Genomic DNA, 14267 nt, shown 5'->3' on the forward strand with positions numbered 1-14267 from the left:
GAGGAGTGATAGAGACTGGTTGTTACATCAGAAGTAATACTATAGTCTCTGAGGGGTGATAGAGACTGGTTGTTACATCAGATGTAATACTATAGTATCTGAGGGGTGATATAGACTGGTTGTTACATCAGAAGTAATATTATAGTCTCTGAGGAGTGATGGAGACTGGTTGTTACATCAGATGTAAGACTATAGTCTCTGAGGAGTGATAGAGACTGGTTGTTACATTAGTAATACTATAGTCTCTGAGGAGTGATAGAGACTGGTTGTTACATTAGTAATACTATAGTCTCTGAGGAGTTATAGAGACTGGTTGTTACATTAGTAATACTATAGTATCTGAGGGGTGATAGAGACTGGTTGTTACATCATAAGTAAGACTATAATCTCTGAGGGGTGATAGAGACTGGTTGTTACATTAGCAATACTATAGTCTCTGAGGGGTGATAGAGACTGGTTGTTACATCAGATGTAAGACTATAGTCTCTGAGGGGTGATAGAGACTGGTTGTTACATCAGAAGTAAGACTACAGTCTCTGAGGGGTGATAGAGACTGGTTGTTACATCAGAAGTAATACTATAGTCTCTGAGGAGTGATAGATACTGGTTGTTACATTCGTAATACTATAGTATCTGAGTAGTGATAGAGACTGGTTGTTACATTAGTAAGACTATAGTCTCTGAGGAGTGATAGAGACTGGTTGTTACATCAGAAGTAATACTATAGTCTCTGATGGGCGATAGAGACTGGTTGTTACATCAGATGTAAGACTATAGTCTCTGAGCGGTGATAGAGACTGGTTGTTACATCAGATGTAAGACTATAGTCTCTGAGGAGTGATAGAGACTGGTTGTTACATCAGATGTAATACTATAGTCTCTGAGGAGTAATAGAGACTGGATGTTACATTAGTAATACTATAGTCTCTGAGGAGTGATAGAGACTGGTTGTTACATTAGTAATACTATAGTATATGCGGGGTGATAGTGACTGGTTGTTACATCAGAAGTAAGACTATAGTCTCTGAGGGGTGATATAGACTGGTTGTTACATCAGAAGTAATACTATAGTCTCTGAGGAGTGATAGAGACTGGTTGTTACATTAGTAATACTATAGTCTCTGAGGGGTGATAGAGACTGGTTGTTACATCAGAAGTAATACTATAGTCTCTGAGGGGTGATAGAGACTGGTTGTTACATCAGATGTAATACTATAGTGTCTGAGGAGTGATAGAGACTGGTTGTTACATTAGTAATACTATAGTCTCTGAGGAGTGATAGAGACTGGTTGTTACATTAGTAATACTATAGTATCTGAGGGGTGATAGAGACTGGTTGTTACATTTGTAATACTATAGTCTCTGAGGGGTGATCGAGACTGGTTGTTACATCAGAAGTAAGACTATAATCTCTGAGGGGTGATAGAGACTGATTGTTAATTCAGATGTAAGACTATAGTCTCTGAGGGGTGATATAGACTGGTTGTTACATTAGTAAGACTATAGTATCTGAGGGGTTATAGAGACTGGTTGTTACATCAGTTGTAATACTATAGTATCTGAGGGGTGATAGAGACCGGTTGTTACGTCAGAAGTAATACTATAGTCTCTGAGGGGTGATAGAGACTGGTTGTTACATTAGTAATACTATAGTCTCTGAGGGGTGATAGAGACTGGTTGTTACATTAGCAATACTATAGTCACTGAGGGGTGATAGAGACTGGTTGTTACATCAGAAGTAATACTATAGTCTCTGAGGAGTGATAGAGACTGGTTGTTAAATTCGTTATACTATTGTATCTGAGGGTGATAGAGACTGGTTGTTACATCAGATGTCATACTATAGTATCTGAGGGGTGATATAGACTGGTTGTTACATTAGTAATACTATAGTCTCTGAGGGGTGATAGAGACTGGTTGTTACATCAGATGTAAGACTATAGTCTCTGAGGGGTGATAGAGACTGGTTGTTACATCAGATGTAAGACTATAGTCTCTGAGGAGTGATAGAGACTGGTTGTTACATCAGATGTAATACTATAGTCTCTGAGGAGTAATAGAGACTGGATGTTACATTAGTAATACTATAGTCTCTGAGGAGTGATAGAGACTGGTTGTTACATTAGTAATACTATAGTCTCTGAGCGGTGATAGAGACTGGTTGTTACATCAGATGTAAGACTATAGTCTCTGAGGAGTGATAGAGACTGGTTGTTACATCAGATGTAATACTATAGTCTCTGAGGAGTAATAGAGACTGGATGTTACATTAGTAATACTATAGTCTGAGGAGTGATAGAGACTGGTTGTTACATTAGTAATACTATAGTATATGCGGGGTGATAGAGACTGGTTGTTACATCAGAAGTAAGACTATAGTCTCTGAGGGGTGATATAGACTGGTTGTTTCATCAGAAGTAATACTATAGTCTCTGAGGAGTGATAGAGACTGGTTGTTACATTAGTAATACTATAGTCTCTGAGGGGTGATAGAGACTGGTTGTTACATCAGATGTAATACTATAGTCTCTGAGGAGTGATAGAGACTGGTTGTTACATTAGTAATACTATAGTCTCTGAGGAGTGATAGAGACTGGTTGTTACATTAGTAATACTATAGTATCTGAGGGGTGATAGAGACTGGTTGTTACATTTGTAATACTATAGTCTCTGAGGGGTGATCGAGACTGGTTGTTACATCAGAAGTAAGACTATAATCTCTGAGGGGTGATAGAGACTGATTGTTACATCAGATGTAAGACTATAGTCTCTGAGGGGTGATATACGCTGGTTGTTACATTAGTAAGACTATAGTATCTGAGGGGTTATAGAGACTGGTTGTTACATCAGATGTAATACTATAGTATCTGAGGGGTGATAGAGACCGGTTGTTACGTCAGAAGTAATACTATAGTCTCTGAGGGGTGATAGAGACTGGTTGTTACATTAGTAATACTATAGTCTCTGAGGGGTGATAGAGACTGGTTGTTACATTAGCAATACTATAGTCGCTGAGGGGTGATAGAGACTGGTTGTTACATCAGAAGTAATACTATAGTCTCTGAGGAGTGATAGAGGCTGGTTGTTAAATTCGTTATACTATTGTATCTGAGGGTGATAGAGACTGGTTGTTACATCAGATGTAATACTATAGTATCTGAGGGGTGATATAGACTGGTTGTTACATTAGTAATACTATAGTCTCTGAGGGGTGATAGAGACTGGTTGTTACATCAGATGTAAGACTATAGTCTCTGAGGGGTGATAGAGACTGGTTGTTACATCAGATGTAAGACTATAGTCTCTGAGGAGTGATAGAGACTGGTTGTTACATCAGATGTAATACTATAGTCTCTGAGGAGTAATAGAGACTGGATGTTACATTAGTAATACTATAGTCTCTGAGGAGTGATAGAGACTGGTTGTTACATCAGATGTACAACTATAGTCTCTGAGGAGTGATAGAGACTGGTTGTTACATCAGATGTAATACTATAGTCTCTGAGGAGTGATAGAGACTGGTTGTTACATTAGTAATACTATAGTCTCTGAGGAGAGATAGAGACTGGTTGTTACATCAGATGTAATACTATAGTATCTGAGGGGTGATAGAGACTGGTTGTTACATCAGAAGTAAGACTATAGTCTCTGAGGGGTGATATAGACTGGTTGTTACATCAGAAGTAATACTATAGTCTCTGAGGAGTGATAGAGACTGGTTGTTACCTTAGTAATACTATAGTATCTGAGGGGTGATAGAGACTGGTTGTTACATTAGTAATACTATAGTCTCTGAGGGGTGATCGAGACTGGTTGTTACATCAAAAGTAAGACTAGAATCTCTGAGGGGTTATAGAGACTGGTTGTTACATCAGATGTAATACTATAGTATCTTAGGGGTGATAGAGACCGGTTGTTACGTCAGAAGTAATACTATAGTCTCTGAGGGGTGATAGAGACTGGTTGTTACATTAGCAATACTATAGTCTCTGAGGGGTGATAGAGACTGGTTGTTACATCAGATGTAATACTATAGTATCTGAGGGGTGATATAGACTGGTTGTTACATTAGTAATACTATAGTCTCTGAGGGGTGATAGAGACTGGTTGTTACATCAGCAGTAATACTATAGTATCCGAGGAGTGATAGAGATTTGTTGTTACATTAGTAATACTATAGTCTCTGAGGAGTGATAGAGACTGGTTGTTACATTAGTAATACTATAGTCTCTGAGGGGTGATAGAGACTGGTTGTTACATTAGTAAGACTATAGTATCTGAGGGGTGATAGAGACTGGTTGTTACATCAGATGTAATACTATAGTCTCTGAGGAGTGATAGAGACTGGTTGTTACATCAGATGTAAGACTATAGTCTCTGAGCGGTGATAGAGACTAGTTGTTATATTAGTAATACTATAATCTCAGAGGGGTGATAGAGACTGGTTGTTACATTATCACCCCTAAGAGACTATAGTATTGCTAGAGACTGGTTGTTACATTCGTAATACTATAGTATCTGAGGGGTGATAGAGACTGGTTGTTACATTAGTAAGACTATAGTCTCTGAGGAGTGATAGAGACTGGTTGTTACATCAGAAGTAATACTATAGTCTCTGAGGGGTGATAGAGACTGGTTGTTACATTCGTTATACTATTGTATCTGAGGATTGATAGAGACTGGTTGTTACATTCGTAATACTATAGTCTCTGAGGGGTGATAGAGACTGGTTGTTACATCAGAAGTAATACTATAGTATCTGAGGAGTGATAGAGACTTGTTGTTACATTAGTAATACTATAGTCTGTGAGGAGTGATAGAGACTGGTTGTTACATTAGTAATACTATAGTCTCTGAGTGGTGATAGAGACTGGTTGTTACATCAGTAAGACTATAGTATCTGAGGGGTGATAGAGACTGGTTGTTACATCAGATGTAATACTATAGTATCTGAGGGGTGATATAGACTGGTTGTTACATCAGAAGTAATACTATAGTCTCTGAGGAGTGATAGAGACTTGTTGTTACATTAGTAATACTATAGTCTCTGAGGAGTGATAGAGACTGGTTGTTACATTAGTAATACTATAGTCTCTGAGGGGTGATAGAGACTGGTTGTTACATTAGTAAGACTATAGTATCTGAGGGGTGATAGAGACTGGTTGTTACATCAGATGTAATACTATAGTATCTGAGGGGTGATATAGACTGGTTGTTACATCAGAAGTAATACTATAGTCTCTGAGGAGTGATAGAGACTTATTGTTACATTAGTAATACTATAGTCTCTGAGGAGTGATAGAGACTGGTTGTTACATTAGTAATACTATAGTCTCTGAGGGGTGATAGAGACTGGTTGTTACATTAGTAAGACTATAGTATCTGAGGGGTGATAGAGACTGGTTGTTACATCAGATGTAATACTATAGTATCTGAGGGGTGATATAGACTGGTTGTTACATCAGAAGTAATACTGTAGTCTCTGAGGGGTGATAGATATTGGTTGTTACATCAGATGTAAGACTATAATCTCTGAGGGGTGATAGAGACTGGTTGTTACATCAGAAGTAATACTCTAGTTTCTGAGGGGTGATAGAGACTGGTTGTTACATCAGATGTAAGACTATAATCTCTGAGGGGTGATAGAGACTGGTTGTTACATTCGTAATACTATAGTATCTGAGGGGTGATAGAGACTGGTTGTTACATTAGAAGTAATACTATAGTCTCTAAGGAGTGATAGAGACTGGTTGTTACATTAGTAATACTATAGTCTCTGAGGAGTTATAGAGACTGGTTGTTACATTAGTAATACTATAGTATCTGAGGGGTGATAGAGACTGGTTGTTACATTAGTAATACTATAGTCTCTGAGGAGTGATAGAGACTGGTTGTTACATCAGTAATACTATAGTCTCTGAGGGGTGATAGAGACTGGTTGTTACATCAGAAGTAATACTATAGTCTCTGAGGAGTGATAGAGACTGGTTGTTACATTAGTAATACTATAGTCTCTGAGGAGTTATAGAGACTGGTTGTTACATTAGTAATACTATAGTATCTGAGGGGTGATAGAGACTGGTTGTTACATCATAAGTAAGACTATAATCTCTGAGGGGTGATAGAGACTGGTTGTTACATTAGCAATACTATAGTCTCTGAGGGGTGATAGAGACTGGTTGTTACATCAGATGTAAGACTATAGTCTCTGAGGGGTGATAGAGACTGGTTGTTACATCAGAAGTAAGACTACAGTCTCTGAGGGGTGATAGAGACTGGTTGTTACATCAGAAGTAATACTATAGTCTCTGAGGAGTGATAGATACTGGTTGTTACATTCGTAATACTATAGTATCTGAGTAGTGATAGAGACTGGTTGTTACATTAGTAAGACTATAGTCTCTGAGGAGTGATAGAGACTGGTTGTTACATCAGAAGTAATACTATAGTCTCTGATGGGCGATAGAGACTGGTTGTTACATCAGATGTAAGACTATAGTCTCTGAGCGGTGATAGAGACTGGTTGTTACATCAGATGTAAGACTATAGTCTCTGAGGAGTGATAGAGACTGGTTGTTACATCAGATGTAATACTATAGTCTCTGAGGAGTAATAGAGACTGGATGTTACATTAGTAATACTATAGTCTCTGAGGAGTGATAGAGACTGGTTGTTACATTAGTAATACTATAGTATATGCGGGGTGATAGTGACTGGTTGTTACATCAGAAGTAAGACTATAGTCTCTGAGGGGTGATATAGACTGGTTGTTACATCAGAAGTAATACTATAGTCTCTGAGGAGTGATAGAGACTGGTTGTTACATTAGTAATACTATAGTCTCTGAGGGGTGATAGAGACTGGTTGTTACATCAGAAGTAATACTATAGTCTCTGAGGGGTGATAGAGACTGGTTGTTACATCAGATGTAATACTATAGTGTCTGAGGAGTGATAGAGACTGGTTGTTACATTAGTAATACTATAGTCTCTGAGGAGTGATAGAGACTGGTTGTTACATTAGTAATACTATAGTATCTGAGGGGTGATAGAGACTGGTTGTTACATTTGTAATACTATAGTCTCTGAGGGGTGATCGAGACTGGTTGTTACATCAGAAGTAAGACTATAATCTCTGAGGGGTGATAGAGACTGATTGTTAATTCAGATGTAAGACTATAGTCTCTGAGGGGTGATATAGACTGGTTGTTACATTAGTAAGACTATAGTATCTGAGGGGTTATAGAGACTGGTTGTTACATCAGTTGTAATACTATAGTATCTGAGGGGTGATAGAGACCGGTTGTTACGTCAGAAGTAATACTATAGTCTCTGAGGGGTGATAGAGACTGGTTGTTACATTAGTAATACTATAGTCTCTGAGGGGTGATAGAGACTGGTTGTTACATTAGCAATACTATAGTCACTGAGGGGTGATAGAGACTGGTTGTTACATCAGAAGTAATACTATAGTCTCTGAGGAGTGATAGAGACTGGTTGTTAAATTCGTTATACTATTGTATCTGAGGGTGATAGAGACTGGTTGTTACATCAGATGTCATACTATAGTATCTGAGGGGTGATATAGACTGGTTGTTACATTAGTAATACTATAGTCTCTGAGGGGTGATAGAGACTGGTTGTTACATCAGATGTAAGACTATAGTCTCTGAGGGGTGATAGAGACTGGTTGTTACATCAGATGTAAGACTATAGTCTCTGAGGAGTGATAGAGACTGGTTGTTACATCAGATGTAATACTATAGTCTCTGAGGAGTAATAGAGACTGGATGTTACATTAGTAATACTATAGTCTCTGAGGAGTGATAGAGACTGGTTGTTACATTAGTAATACTATAGTCTCTGAGCGGTGATAGAGACTGGTTGTTACATCAGATGTAAGACTATAGTCTCTGAGGAGTGATAGAGACTGGTTGTTACATCAGATGTAATACTATAGTCTCTGAGGAGTAATAGAGACTGGATGTTACATTAGTAATACTATAGTCTGAGGAGTGATAGAGACTGGTTGTTACATTAGTAATACTATAGTATATGCGGGGTGATAGAGACTGGTTGTTACATCAGAAGTAAGACTATAGTCTCTGAGGGGTGATATAGACTGGTTGTTTCATCAGAAGTAATACTATAGTCTCTGAGGAGTGATAGAGACTGGTTGTTACATTAGTAATACTATAGTCTCTGAGGGGTGATAGAGACTGGTTGTTACATCAGATGTAATACTATAGTCTCTGAGGAGTGATAGAGACTGGTTGTTACATTAGTAATACTATAGTCTCTGAGGAGTGATAGAGACTGGTTGTTACATTAGTAATACTATAGTATCTGAGGGGTGATAGAGACTGGTTGTTACATTTGTAATACTATAGTCTCTGAGGGGTGATCGAGACTGGTTGTTACATCAGAAGTAAGACTATAATCTCTGAGGGGTGATAGAGACTGATTGTTACATCAGATGTAAGACTATAGTCTCTGAGGGGTGATATACGCTGGTTGTTACATTAGTAAGACTATAGTATCTGAGGGGTTATAGAGACTGGTTGTTACATCAGATGTAATACTATAGTATCTGAGGGGTGATAGAGACCGGTTGTTACGTCAGAAGTAATACTATAGTCTCTGAGGGGTGATAGAGACTGGTTGTTACATTAGTAATACTATAGTCTCTGAGGGGTGATAGAGACTGGTTGTTACATTAGCAATACTATAGTCGCTGAGGGGTGATAGAGACTGGTTGTTACATCAGAAGTAATACTATAGTCTCTGAGGAGTGAGAGGCTGGTTGTTAAATTCGTTATACTATTGTATCTGAGGGTGATAGAGACTGGTTGTTACATCAGATGTAATACTATAGTATCTGAGGGGTGATATAGACTGGTTGTTACATTAGTAATACTATAGTCTCTGAGGGGTGATAGAGACTGGTTGTTACATCAGATGTAAGACTATAGTCTCTGAGGGGTGATAGAGACTGGTTGTTACATCAGATGTAAGACTATAGTCTCTGAGGAGTGATAGAGACTGGTTGTTACATCAGATGTAATACTATAGTCTCTGAGGAGTAATAGAGACTGGATGTTACATTAGTAATACTATAGTCTCTGAGGAGTGATAGAGACTGGTTGTTACATCAGATGTACAACTATAGTCTCTGAGGAGTGATAGAGACTGGTTGTTACATCAGATGTAATACTATAGTCTCTGAGGAGTGATAGAGACTGGTTGTTACATTAGTAATACTATAGTCTCTGAGGAGAGATAGAGACTGGTTGTTACATCAGATGTAATACTATAGTATCTGAGGGGTGATAGAGACTGGTTGTTACATCAGAAGTAAGACTATAGTCTCTGAGGGGTGATATAGACTGGTTGTTACATCAGAAGTAATACTATAGTCTCTGAGGAGTGATAGAGACTGGTTGTTACCTTAGTAATACTATAGTATCTGAGGGGTGATAGAGACTGGTTGTTACATTAGTAATACTATAGTCTCTGAGGGGTGATCGAGACTGGTTGTTACATCAAAAGTAAGACTATAATCTCTGAGGGGTTATAGAGACTGGTTGTTACATCAGATGTAATACTATAGTATCTGAGGGGTGATAGAGACCGGTTGTTACGTCAGAAGTAATACTATAGTCTCTGAGGGGTGATAGAGACTGGTTGTTACATTAGCAATACTATAGTCTCTGAGGGGTGATAGAGACTGGTTGTTACATCAGATGTAATACTATAGTATCTGAGGGGTGATATAGACTGGTTGTTACATTAGTAATACTATAGTCTCTGAGGGGTGATAGAGACTGGTTGTTACATCAGCAGTAATACTATAGTATCCGAGGAGTGATAGAGATTTGTTGTTACATTAGTAATACTATAGTCTCTGAGGAGTGATAGAGACTGGTTGTTACATTAGTAATACTATAGTCTCTGAGGGGTGATAGAGACTGGTTGTTACATTAGTAAGACTATAGTATCTGAGGGGTGATAGAGACTGGTTGTTACATCAGATGTAATACTATAGTCTCTGAGGAGTGATAGAGACTGGTTGTTACATCAGATGTAAGACTATAGTCTCTGAGCGGTGATAGAGACTAGTTGTTATATTAGTAATACTATAATCTCAGAGGGGTGATAGAGACTGGTTGTTACATTATCACCCCTAAGAGACTATAGTATTGCTAGAGACTGGTTGTTACATTCGTAATACTATAGTATCTGAGGGGTGATAGAGACTGGTTGTTACATTAGTAAGACTATAGTCTCTGAGGAGTGATAGAGACTGGTTGTTACATCAGAAGTAATACTATAGTCTCTGAGGGGTGATAGAGACTGGTTGTTACATTCGTTATACTATTGTATCTGAGGATTGATAGAGACTGGTTGTTACATTCGTAATACTATAGTCTCTGAGGGGTGATAGAGACTTGTTGTTACATTAGTAATACTATAGTCTGTGAGGAGTGATAGAGACTGGTTGTTACATTAGTAATACTATAGTCTCTGAGTGGTGATAGAGACTGGTTGTTACATCAGTAAGACTATAGTATCTGAGGGGTGATAGAGACTGGTTGTTACATCAGATGTAATACTATAGTATCTGAGGGGTGATATAGACTGGTTGTTACATCAGAAGTAATACTATAGTCTCTGAGGAGTGATAGAGACTTGTTGTTACATTAGTAATACTATAGTCTCTGAGGAGTGATAGAGACTGGTTGTTACATTAGTAATACTATAGTCTCTGAGGGGTGATAGAGACTGGTTGTTACATTAGTAAGACTATAGTATCTGAGGGGTGATAGAGACTGGTTGTTACATCAGATGTAATACTATAGTATCTGAGGGGTGATATAGACTGGTTGTTACATCAGAAGTAATACTATAGTCTCTGAGGAGTGATAGAGACTTGTTGTTACATTAGTAATACTATAGTCTCTGAGGAGTGATAGAGACTGGTTGTTACATTAGTAATACTATAGTCTCTGAGGGGTGATAGAGACTGGTTGTTACATTAGTAAGACTATAGTATCTGAGGGGTGATAGAGACTGGTTGTTACATCAGATGTAATACTATAGTATCTGAGGGGTGATATAGACTGGTTGTTACATCAGAAGTAATACTGTAGTCTCTGAGGGGTGATAGATATTGGTTGTTACATCAGATGTAAGACTATAATCTCTGAGGGGTGATAGAGACTGGTTGTTACATCAGAAGTAATACTCTAGTTTCTGAGGGGTGATAGAGACTGGTTGTTACATCAGATGTAAGACTATAATCTCTGAGGGGTGATAGAGACTGGTTGTTACATTCGTAATACTATAGTATCTGAGGGGTGATAGAGACTGGTTGTTACATTAGAAGTAATACTATAGTCTCTAAGGAGTGATAGAGACTGGTTGTTACATTAGTAATACTATAGTCTCTGAGGAGTTATAGAGACTGGTTGTTACATTAGTAATACTATAGTATCTGAGGGGTGATAGAGACTGGTTGTTACATTAGTAATACTATAGTCTCTGAGGAGTGATAGAGACTGGTTGTTACATCAGTAATACTATAGTCTCTGAGGGGTGATAGAGACTGGTTGTTACATCAAATGTAAGACTATAGTCTCTGAAGGGTGATATAGACTGGTTGTTATATCAGAAGTAATACTATAGTCTCTGAGGAGTGATAGAGACTGGTTGTTACATTAGTAATACTATAGTCTCTGAGGAGTGATAGAGACTGGTTGTTACATTAGTAATACTATAGTCTCTGAGGAGTTATAGAGACTGGTTGTTACATTAGTAATACTATAGTATCTGAGGGGTGATAGAGACTGGTTGTTACATTAGTAATACTATAGTCTCTGAGGAGTGATAGAGACTGGTTGTTACATCAGTAATACTATAGTCTCTGAGGGGTGATAGAGACTGGTTGTTACATTAGAAGTAATACTATAGTCTCTAAGGAGTGATAGAGACTGGTTGTTACATTAGTAATACTATAGTCTCTGAGGATTGATAGAGACTGTTTGTTACATCAGATGTAAGACTATAGTCTCTGACGGGTGATAGAGAACGGTTGTTACATCAGATGTAAGGCTATAGTCTCTGAAGGGTGATATAGACTGGTTATTATATCAGAAGTAATACTATAGTCTCTGAGGAGTGATAGTTGTTACATCAGAAGTAATACTATAGTCTCTGAGGGGTGATATAGAATGGTTGTTACATCAGAAGTAATACTATAGTCTCTGAGGAGTGATAGAGACTGGTTGTTACATTAGTAATACTATAGTCTCTGAGGGGTGATAGAGACTGGTTGTTACATTAGTAAGACTATAGTCTCTGAGGAGTGATAGAGACTGGTTGTTCCATCAGAAGTAATACAAACGTCTCTGAGGAGTGATAGGGACTGGTTGTTACATTAGTAATACTATAGTCTCTGAGGGGTGATAGAGACTGGTTGTTACATTAGTAAGACTATAGTATCTGAGGGGTGATAGAGACTGGTTGTTACATCAGATGTAATACTATAGTCTCTGAGGGGTGATAGAGACTGGTTGTTACATTAGTAAGACTATAGTATCTGAGGGGTGATATAGACTGGTTGTTACATCAGAAGTAATACTATAGTCTCTGAGGAGTGATAGAGACTGGTTGTTACATTAGTAATACTATAGTCTCTGAGGGGTGATATAGAATGGTTGTTACATCAGAAGTAATACTATAGTCTCTGAGGGGTGATAGAGACTGGTTGTTACATCAGATGTAAGACTATAATCTCTGAGGGGTGATAGAGACTGGTTGTTACATTATCACCCCTAAGAGACTATAGTATTGCTAGAGACTGGTTGTTACATTCGTAATAATATAGTATCTGAGGGGTGATAGAGACTGGTTGTTACATTAGTAAGACTACAGTCTCTGAGGAGTGATAGAGACTGGTTGTTACATCAGAAGTAATACTATAGTCTCTGAGGGGTGATAGAGACTGGTTGTTACATTAGTAATACTATAGTCTCTGAGGGGTGATAGAGACTGGTTGTTACATCAGAAGTAATACTATAGTCTCTGAGGGGTGATATAGACTGGTTGTTACATCAGAAGTAATACTATAGTCTCTGAGGAGTGATATAGACTGGTTGTTACATCAGAAGTAATACTATAGTCTCTGAGGAGTGATATAGACTGGTTGTTACATCAGAAGTAATACTATAGTATCTGAGGAGTGATAGAGACTGGTTGTTACATTAGTAATACTATAGTCTCTGAGGAGTGATAGAGACTGGTTGTTACATCAGTAATACTATAGTCTCTGAGGGGTGATAGAGACTGGTTGTTACATTAGTAATACTATAGTCTCTGAGGAGTTATAGAGACTGGTTGTTACATTAGTAATACTATAGTATCTGAGGGGTGATAGAGACTGGTTGTTACATTAGTAATACTATAGTCTCTGAGGAGTGATAGAGACTGGTTGTTACATCAGTAATACTATAGTCTCTGAGGGGTGATAGAGACTGGTTGTTACATTAGAAGTAATACTATAGTCTCTAAGGAGTGATAGAGACTGGTTGTTACATTAGTAATACTATAGTCTCTGAGGATTGATAGAGACTGTTTGTTACATCAGATGTAAGACTATAGTCTCTGACGGGTGATAGAGAACGGTTGTTACATCAGATGTAAGGCTATAGTCTCTGAAGGGTGATATAGACTGGTTATTATATCAGAAGTAATACTATAGTCTCTGAGGAGTGATAGTTGTTACATCAGAAGTAATACTATAGTCTCTGAGGGGTGATATAGAATGGTTGTTACATCAGAAGTAATACTATAGTCTCTGAGGAGTGATAGAGACTGGTTGTTACATTAGTAATACTATAGTCTCTGAGGGGTGATAGAGACTGGTTGTTACATTAGTAAGACTATAGTCTCTGAGGAGTGATAGAGACTGGTTGTTCCATCAGAAGTAATACAAACGTCTCTGAGGAGTGATAGGGACTGGTTGTTACATTAGTAATACTATAGTCTCTGAGGGGTGATAGAGACTGGTTGTTACATTAGTAAGACTATAGTATCTGAGGGGTGATAGAGACTGGTTGTTACATCAGATGTAATACTATAGTCTCTGAGGGGTGATAGAGACTGGTTGTTACATTAGTAAGACTATAGTATCTGAGGGGTGATATAGACTGGTTGTTACATCAGAAGTAATACTATAGTCTCTGAGGAGTGATAGAGACTGGTTGTTAC

At 38.0% G+C, this 14267-nt stretch overlaps 1 protein-coding gene across 1 annotated transcript in view; it reads left to right on the forward strand.

Moving 5' to 3' along the window:
• LOC106592849 (rho GTPase-activating protein SYDE1) overlaps nucleotides 1-14267 on the forward strand; it is a 205745-nt gene that overhangs the window by 173097 nt on the left and 18381 nt on the right. The window lies entirely within an intron of this gene.

Source organism: Salmo salar, chromosome 01 (assembly GCF_965601325.2).
Source record: "Salmo salar chromosome 01, fSalSal1, whole genome shotgun sequence".
In the NCBI taxonomy this organism is placed as follows: Eukaryota; Metazoa; Chordata; class Actinopteri; order Salmoniformes; family Salmonidae; genus Salmo; species Salmo salar.